Here is a 10,417-nt window from a genome sequence, read left to right as displayed (position 1 = left end):
ATTTTATATAGGCCTATCTGAAATCTATGTGCTAGAAAACTAGCATACTAACTGTCTTGGATAGATACTATAACTCTATTAGGTTTAAAAAGCCACATTTAAACTAAATAAAAATCTATCTGTTGCATTTATTATTTTAATATACAGTTACCTTAATGCAAGTAATCTTTTGTAAATGCAGTATAAAAACTGATGTTTGTTTTAATATTGCATTTAATGCATGTTTGTTCAGTCAGTTGACTTACTGAAGTTTATTCTATTTGTCTTATACAGCAGCAGACTGAGGAGGATGTTCATCAGCATGAAAGACCCCAGTGAGCACACAACAGTTTCAGCAACAATTAACTTATACTTCATGTATACAAAATGGCATTGCTTTCTATACATTTATATTAACAATGAGCTTTATTTATAAAATTGTGTTTCAATTAGCATGTACTGGTGTTTTGCTTTGGTACCGAAATTGGTACCGAGAACCGTGGAATTTTACTGGTATTGGTACCGACTACTGAAATTTTGGTACCGTGACAACACTAGTCGGTACTAGTGTTGTCAAAAGTACCGGTACTTCGGGTCCAAGTCGGTACCTAAAAATAAAAAAGTTGTCGGTACCTAATTTTCACAAGACCCGGTAGTACCGACGTACCAGGTCAACCGGGTACTGACGCTCTGTCTGACAGGTTGTTAGTCGGAAACTTTTTATAGACGCAATAAGACGTGATGAGCAGATAAGCGCGGCTCCGATCCACAAGAGATGCGCACAGAAATACTTCAGATTCAAGTCATATCACGAAGAAAACTAACAGAGTTTTGTGGTGAAACGAGGAAGCATCCGGATTTAAGTTAACAAGTTCAAGCGGTAAGTTTCAAATTCTGTTCGCGTTTGCATTATGAATGTTGTAGCATATGTTAAGTTAAAGGTTACGTCAAAATAAACATCCCTGTTTGCGTGTTAATTTGTTAGCGCCAATGCTAGTCAAGTGTACTTATTAACCATTTAATGCTTTTATAACTGTAATGGAGTAAAATTAACGGGAGGACAGGGTGGGGTTTACAGTACCTAGTATTTTATTTAGGCCTATCTGCAATCTATGTGCTAGAAAACTAGCATACTAACTGTATGACTAGCAATGTGTATGTCTTGGATAGATAACTCTATTAGGTTTAAAAAGCCACATTTAAACTAAATAAAAATCTATCTGTTGCATTTATTATTTTAATATACAGTTACCTTAATGCAAGTAATCTTTTGTAAATGCAGTATAAAAACTGATGTTTGTTTTAATATTGCATTTAATGCATGTTTGTTCAGTCAGTTGAGTTACTGAAGTTTATTCTATTTGTCTTATACAGCAGCAGACTGAGGAGGATGTTCATCAGCATGAAAGACCCCAGTGAGCACACAACAGTTTCAGCAACAATTAACTTATACTTCATGTATACAAAATGGCATTGCTTTCTATACATTTATATTAACAATGAGCTTTATTAATAAAATTGTGTTTCAATTAGCATGTACTTGTGTTTTGCTTTGGTACCGAAATTGGTACCGAGAACCGTGGAATTTTACTGGTATTGGTACCGACTACTGAAATTTTGGTACCGTGACAACACTAGTCGGTACCAATAACAGGTGTAGGACCTGTTCCCCTCTTGATTTGGTTCCCTATTTAATACCCTGTGTCTTCTGTCTTGTGCTGGATCATTTTGCTTTGTTTTTTTCTTGTCACCCTCCTGGTTTGTATGGCTGTGTTTTTCAAGTTTAGTTTTTTGTAGTTTATGTCTAGTGTTGTATTTAGTCTTGTCTAGTTTAGTGTAGTTAGTCTATGTTCATGTGACCCGTCGAGTTTATATCCTTGTTCTGTTGTTTTACCCTCTCGTGGATTTTTGTTTTGTATTTATATTAAATAAGTTTTTTGTTAACCCCTCACCTGCTGTCTGCGTCCTCTGCCTTGCACTCAGTGACCACGTTTATACGGACAACAATATTCCGATATTAACGCGATTAAGAATGGGCCATGTAAACAGAGCTTTTTGATTATCTTAATCCGTCTAAACTCATAATCGTAGAAAACACAAATCGAATTAAGACGGGTGGAGTACTCCTATTTTAGTCGCATTATCGAAGTGCGGTATAGACATGTACACACCTTAATCGCACTATTACCGGCGCGTAGGAACTTTCGTGGCACTTTGCGACAGGTTACACACACGCACGGCAGTGGACAGCCATTTCATTTTACGGCAAAGAACATGGCTTCAAGCAAGAAAGCACATTTTTGGTCCGAATGGGAAACAAGAAAGATGCCAACAATTCTAGAAAATAAATGAAACACCAAAAACTGTATGTGGTACCATGGCGAAGAAGAACTGTTTGTTGATACATGAAATTATGGAGGGAACGTCGAACGGCGTCGCTTAGGGACGTAATGACATATGCCATTAATCGAACTGTGTAGTGTAACATGTAAAACGGGAACATGAAAGGTATATTCTTAAAGCAACTCGTGTAAACTCTCAACTCAACTTTATTTATATAGCGCTTTTAAAATTTTCATTGTTTACAAAGCAGCTGTACATGAGACATATTGACTATAAGCAAAACAATTAAAGTTATACCTGTAAAAACAAGAAAAAGGTGAAAACACAGAAGACAGACATACCCACATACAGACACTCCACACACACAATATGCACACGCATAGACACAGACATGCACGCACGCACAGTGAAAGCACACATTTAAGATAAAGGAGAAACACAGGTAAAATATTAAACAGACTATAAATACCTATATGCAATATTAATTAAGTAAAACTTTAAAATTCTAAAGCAGCCCCCTCCGTCAGGCAAATAGTGCAAAACAGTGGCGAGGAACCCAAAACTCCAATCGAGAAAAAAAACCTCAGGAGAGCCCAGGCCCAACCAGGGGATTCCAGTTCCCCTCTGGCAAAAGCTGCTGCCTCTGCACAAGCTCAACAGTGCTTGCACAACAAGGCTAAATTTAAATAAATTATGAGGTAAATTATAGATTTAAGATTATCATTAATAATCTAATAGCATTTGAAATTTTGTAGTGAAGACGTGTCAAGTTGTTCTTCTTTATCCAGCTCTATCATCTCAGCTCTTGTCAGGTCGCCGATTCCCATTCTCCACTCTACCATCAGGTCTGGGCATGAACTGCATCCTGTTCGCTGTGGTAACCTTGGAACAATGAGACAAGACTGGCTGACAGTAGAGTACTGTTCTGCACTCTTTGATGCAACAAGTACATCAGTTGTGTTCCTGGTTCCGGTTGATCTAACTAATGCAGCCTAAACCTTCAGAGGATTTATATTATGGAAGTGTAGTCTATGCAAGATTAAAAAGATGTGTCTTTAGTCTAGATTTGAACTGACAGAGTGTGTCTGCCTCCTGGACAGTGCAGGGAAGACTATTCCAAAGTTTAGATAGGAAAAGGATCTAGCACCTGCACTTGATTTTGAAATTCTAGGTATTATCAACTGACAGGACGCCTGAGAGCGTAATGCACATGAAAGACTGTAATACAAGAGGAGTTCACTCAAGTACTGAGGAGCTAAACCATGTAGGGCTTTATAGGTAATAAGCAACATTTAAAGTTAATGTGATGCTTTATAGGTAACCAGTGCAAGGTTGACAGAACCGGGCTAATATGTTCATATTTTTTTGTACGTGTAAGAACTCGAGCTGCCGCGTTTTGGACCAGTTGGAGTTTTTGTAATAAGTCTGCAGGGCAACCACCTAACAGTGCATTACAGGGTAACACTTTATTTGACGAGGTGTTCATAAGACTGACATGACACCTTTATAATCATGACATGACAAATGTCATGAATATGAAGGAGATTTTATGCATGTTTATGACAACTGTCATTAAGTGTCATTCGCTCATTTATGTAATTTTTATTGCAAAGATGACATTGTTTGAGATGTCTTTATGACAACTTGACATAAAGCAATACATCATAATCTGTCAGTGTCTTTGTCAGGACAACTTGACATTACCAAGACAACATAACCTGTCATAAACATGACATAGCAGAATAATAATCAAATTTAAGAAACTACGTAGCTTGATGGGTTAACATTAAATAAAAGTGTCATGTGGTTGGTTTTGACATTGGCTGTCATGAGGTCATTACATTCACATTTACGCATTTGGCAGATGCTTTATCCAAAGTGACTTAAATTGCATTATACTATACATTTGTATCAGATTATGTGCAATCCCTTGGATCGAACCCATGACCTTGGCGTTGCTAGCGGACCCCCCTAGAGGAAAATATGTTTAGCCCCCATAGTCTCACAAAATTCTGTGGGAAACACTGGTTGAGTATCATCAGCATAACAGTGAAAGCTAACTCCGTGTCGCTTTATTATATCTCCTAGAGGTAGTAGCATGTATGATGCGAAGAGCAGAGGCCCTAAGACTGAGCCCTGTGGTACACCTTACTGGACTTGCGATTTGTGTGACACCTCATTGTTTATTGCTACAAATTGAAAACGGTCGGATACAGTAAATAAGATTTAAACCATTTCAAAGCTATTCCCTTAATGCCGACGTAATTTTCGAGTCTATGTAGGAGTGTGCTGTGGTCAATGGTGTCGAATGCAGCACTAAGGTCTAGCAGCACCAATAACGAGATACAACCTCGGTCAGACACAAATAGCAGATCATTTGTAACTCTGATCAAAGCAGTCTCTGTACTGTGACATGCTCTAAATCCAGACTGGAATTCTTCATTGATGTCTTTCCTTCGGAGAAAGGAACATAATTGAGTTGAAAACAACTTTTTCCAGAACTTTAGATATGAAAGGTAGATTTGATATAGGCCTGTAGTTCCCTAGTTCTCTAGGGTCGAGTTGAGTTTTTTTGACCAGGGGCCTTATAACAGCCACCTTATATGCTTTAGGCACATGTCCTAATGTCAGAGATGAGTTAATAATATTAAGAAGAGGATCTATAATTTCTGGTAGCATCTCTTTCAGTAGATTTGTAGGTATAGGGTCTAGCATACATGTTGTTGATTTAGATGATCTAATGATTTTAGACAGTTCATCGTGATCTACGGTAGAAAATAATTGCAATTTCTCCGTTGGGGCGCTGTAGTTAGTTTGTTCAGCGGGTTTCACTTCTGGTTGCATTGCTATAATTTTATAATTTTCTCCAATATCTTGGATTTTAGTTGGAAGTAGTTCATAAAACACCTTAATCATAATATTAGCTTACTCAGAATAAGGCAAATAATTCGAATACTGAGGTCCATGTAAACGTAGTCATTGTCCATGACAGAACAATTGAGCAACAGTTGCTGTTTGCAAACATTGCCAAATAATGTAGACAGATTGAATAAATGATACTATCAGTGGCCGCAATTCATTCTTGGTGAATTCCCCTGTGTGTCACAAATAGAGAATTTTAATAAGGGTGTAAGCAAGTCCATACAGAACATCGGCAAGATAACACAACTGTGCCTGTTTATTAGACTGGCTGAACATGCCTCAGATATTTAAAAGCTTGATTTATGTTATTTAGCCCATTTGCTTTAATCGTTCTTAGTGAGATGCTTTGGATTTGGTTCAGCACACCATTGGCACAGAGACGGGAAACTGATGTGGGCCAGTTTGTTTGTGAGCTGATGCACTGTAAAACCTGACAAGTTCAGTTAACTCAAAAAAAAAAGTTGAAACAGATTACGTCGAAAATTTTAAGTCATAGTAACTTAATTTTTTTAAGTTCAATAAAATGTATATTTTTAAGTGTCTGTTACTATATAATGTTATGTTATTTTAGCTAGGTATTTTGAGTTTACAGTACAGATTTATATTGGGTACAGATAACTTGAACATTTTCATTACTTATAAAATGAAATATTTGCATTCTTACTATCAAATTGTTCATTTTATGTTAACTTATTTTTTTTACATTAATTGGACACTCCTACACTGTCCTAGAATTATAATCCTCCTATAATTTAAAACTTTGTATTTAATTGAATAAGGCATAATACCCACAGAGACTTCAGTGCAAATAACTTGTTTATTAACCAAATATGAAGTTCCAGAAAAATTTGTAATATCTCATATAATTTCAATATAAACAAATACAAAGTAAAATACTTCGACACATGAATGTGCCATGTGACATCATTCAACATCAGGATCACTATTTTAAAAGTTTTCTAAAACAATTATTTAAAACAACATTTAACTGTAACATGTATTTAAGAACGGTTACATTTTGATAATTACATAAAATACAGATGTATTAAGTGTAACACATATTACAAATATTGTAATAAGTATAATACAAAGCTTATCTTATCTATAAGTGTTTTGTTATGTACACAAAATAAAGCAGAAATGTGTGTACTGCAATGTAAACAGATGCAGAATCTCTCAGCCACATCAATGTACAAGTATCCCATGCGAACATTCAGTCCTTCAACGAGCATTTAGCATTACAACTACTACAATATGAACAACAATTCTGTAAGAGGTTTAATATACAAAAAAAGGCAAAAGTATTGCAATGTGCAATTGTCTACTACAAGAAAGCCATCATTTAACTTGCATTTAACCCTAACAACTCTCACATCGACCTGTTCCATGTGCAAACATGGCATCCCTCAACTTAACATCATTAAATTTTTAAACAAAGATAGGGCAATGTGCAAATGCCTAATGCAAGCACACCATTCCACCTACACTTTCTGAAAAACATATATAATACACACGGGTAATTGACATGTGTAAATGTGTCCTATGGTGTGACATTGCAAAGATTTAGAAATAGAGAAAGAGTTATCTTTACTGTTAAGAGTTACAAATACCATTAGAGATTAAACTTTTTTTTTTTTTTTTAATTCTAAATTTCTGCTGTCATACCGTAGATCACATTTAGGATATTTGTCAATGCCAATATATGTATTAGACATATAAACATATTACACGGGTATAAAAATGTGCAAAACAGGACATCATTCAACTTTAACTCGAACACATTAAAACTTCAGAAACAATACCTGTAAAACCCATCTGATAGATGTTTTACAGCAAGAAAAACAAATGTACTTACTCAAAACTCTAGGCCTCAACTTTCCATCCTCAAGACCCATCAACACCTTTTGGATGAAGTCGAATGTGTTGAGCAACGTTTTTGGATAGTTAAGGTGCAGGGTGTACGTAAGCGCAAAGAGAATGACAAATGCATCAGCCAGTGTGGAGGACTCAATAACAATGTTACCCTCTAGCACAACTGCAATCCTCTCTGTGCAGAAAAAATTGGCATCTGATGAAGTTTGATTGATAAGGAGGAGCCCAAGTGGTACATCAATGATGTCCGGTTCATCAGACAGCATTACCTAAAGACAACAAGAGAAACAATTACCCATTACAAAAGAATTCTTAAAGCTGACACCAAACCTGCAGTCAAATACCAGGACAGTCCAAAAAAGGCAAACACAATCACAATCCACATATCCATTAATCACAATCAGATCATAGGTGTGTTCAAATGTGACAGCAATTATGTTAATAAACTATAGACACTTCTGAATATGTACACTTACGTCCCACATCTTGAAAAAGCTGACATCACTCTCATGCATATACGGAGGGAGAGCCCGGAGTACAGCAGCACATCTAACATGGACATCAACTTGATCCTTTAAGTGTGAGAAAAAAATTAATTCAGTATGGATACTAATCAGTATAGCCTCACGACACTATTCATGAACCAACCATGAGAGTTCAACCAAAGATAATAAGAACCTTTAACAGGCATAAAGAATTGTAACCAACTGACCTGGAGGTCATAAATCCTGAAGAGCTGATCCAGGACTTCAGGTGCTTTTCCTGTCCGAGAAGCATTTTCCGATAAAGGCTCTGAAGCCGGGGGTCCTATTTTGGTCCAGTTGAGCAAAGAAACAATTCTTTAGGTTGACATTTGTCACTCTATGAAACTCACCACAGATCTGTAAAAAAGGTGCATTTAAAACGGTGTATATGTGGCCCAATCTCCAAAAACAACATTTACAAAAGGAAACATTTTAGACTATGAACATTTGACACAGCTCAGGAGGATTCTGAGGAGAGTCAGCAGCTTCAACTTGACCCCGCATTGTGGGGCTGTCAGTTTCTGTTAAGATAATATCATTATACATATACACGTGAGCATCAGCATCTGGATGATCCCTACTTTTGTGGGCATTGAAAGAGGTATACACATTACTGCGATAGCAACAGTTTTTCAATGGACAATCCACCATCTCATGTTGTTTTAAATGTGCCCTTAAATGACTGAGAATAGTTTTCCCATTAAATGGCTGCTTGAATCCACATTTAAGACAGATGAAAGAAACACTTTCCATTGGATTCACATCATGCTCCATCTGAGTATGTATTCGTGATAAGTGTATTTTTAATGCATTTACAGTCTGAAATGTGACGACACAGTCATCATAGACACATGGTAATAGACTGACTGAGGAAACACTGCTATGATGTAAACGATAATGTTCCAGTACATGTGCCCTTTTATCAAAGGTAGCAGCACAAAGTTTGCACCTCCAAGCCACTAGATTTTTGCTTAAATGGTTAACAGTACACTATTCTCATTCACATTTTAGTCACTATATTGCAATGTGTCCATTGTTGTTAATAGTTTTTCAACATACCGCACTTAAAACTCTGTTTGTTGGCCAACTGCTTCAGCTTTAAACTAAAAAAGTAAGATTCAAAAGTTAGTTAGTTTGCAATGTTCACAAAAAAAAGTGTACAGTCAGCTAATTAAAATGTTAAAAGCTAAAAAACAGCACAGAAATGTCTCATCTTAATAACACAAGCACTTCTGCATGGACATTGCCAAACTAAAACGGTACTTAATGCATTTATCCCTGTGGTACAATAAAAGTTCAAGTAACGTTAACAAACTCCGTAAAAAATATTAAAACAAGCCTATAATTTAAAGGGTAAAATAACGTAATAAAAACAGCTCGTTTTAATCTTTGTTTTAACATTGACACTCAGGTAAACGCGCCAAGCCGACAAATTCGTTTCAAATGATCTAAATTTACGAAAAAAATATAGGGACAACTGAAACCACACATGAGAGCGTGTGTGAACTGCAGCATGATTGACGAGAGTGGCTAACGGCCTCCAATTTTTCTCTCGCACGTGTTATGCATATGTTTGTTGCCTTGTCATTCGCGCCATAACGTTACTTGATCAAATGTACGCGTCACCACAAACTTTAGTTTTTTGTGTCATGCAAAAAAACGGGAACCCCAACTGTGTGACTATGTTTAACAACGATTATGTCATGCCCTCCCTAATTAAATTATTACTAGTTTACTAGTTTGAGATGCACATCACATTTACTTGTAAAGGCATAAAACCCATATCCACTTTCAAGACACCAAGTTTACTTAATGCAGATAATTGTACAACAACAGTAAAAACAGTAAAGTAACAGATTACTTACCAGATTGACGCACCCAAAACCAAAATCGATATAATAGCAGACAACGTGGTCAAAACAGAGTAAAACTTTGTCCGATGATCTTCGTAAAATTGCTGCATGCTACAACTATGGAAGGCCGAGAGGGCCAAAACGTGTGAAACTAACGTGTTAACACGTACTACGCGTTAACACGTAAATACGTGTTAACGCGTAATTGCGTGTTAACACGTAGTTTAAAATATGGAAGGCCGTTTTATCAAAAATGTCTTTAGACGTAACGTGTACAGACAATATAAAGAGAATGTTTCTGAGAGTTCATGACACACTGTAAACCCGAACAGTAAAGGTTTGATAAAGAAAATAGGTTGTGATAACTTAAAAAATGTAAAAAGTTCATTAGTCTCAAATTTTCTGCGTCATGTGTACATTTTTTTTATGTTAAGTTTATAGTGCTCAACCGCTTTAATTGAATTTTGTCATTGAACTCAGAAAGTTTAACTTGATCCCGTTTGACGTCACACGCATGTGCGTACAACGTACGTGCTTCATCTTCTTCACCTGGGAGAGAGTTCGCCATTTTCGTCTGCTTGCCTCGGATGCGAGGTTTTTTGTAGAGAAAAGTTGAGAAAATCGCCTAGATATAGCGAAAAGGAAGATTTCACGGTGGGAGTTTCTGTGAATACTTCTGAGACGACACGCGTTGTAGCATGCAGCAATTTTACGAAGATCATCGGACAAAGTTATACTCTGGTTTGACCACGTTGTCTGCTGTTATATCGATTTTGGTTTTGGGCGCGTCAATCTGGTAAGTAATCTGTTAACACTATATTTTACTGTCGTTGTACAATTATCTGCATGAAGTAAACTTGGTGTCTTGAAAGTGGATATGGGTTTTATGCCTTTACATGTAAATGTGATGTGCATCTCAAACTA

At 36.5% G+C, this 10,417-nt stretch overlaps 1 long non-coding RNA gene across 2 annotated transcripts; it reads right to left on the bottom strand.

Annotated features, from left to right (window-relative positions):
• Window positions 1-6,052: 6,052 nt before the first annotated feature.
• On the bottom strand, window positions 6,053-9,744 carry LOC130569381 (uncharacterized). 2 transcript variants are annotated; one of them, XR_008964820.1, is made up of 4 exons: window positions 8,700-9,744; window positions 7,829-7,997; window positions 7,593-7,688; window positions 6,053-7,385 (listed from the first exon to the last, which is right to left on the bottom strand). It is a non-coding gene; the product is annotated as an uncharacterized LOC130569381 (long non-coding RNA). The 2 variants fall into 2 exon arrangements; XR_008964819.1 differs by having other exon boundaries at window positions 7,829-9,744.
• Window positions 9,745-10,417: the final 673 nt, after the last annotated feature.

Source organism: Triplophysa rosa, linkage group LG18 (assembly GCF_024868665.1).
Source record: "Triplophysa rosa linkage group LG18, Trosa_1v2, whole genome shotgun sequence".
NCBI classification, from domain to species: Eukaryota; Metazoa; Chordata; class Actinopteri; order Cypriniformes; family Nemacheilidae; genus Triplophysa; species Triplophysa rosa.
The sequence above is the reverse complement of the archived record's forward strand: the minus strand, read 5'-3'. Positions and strand labels throughout refer to the sequence as shown.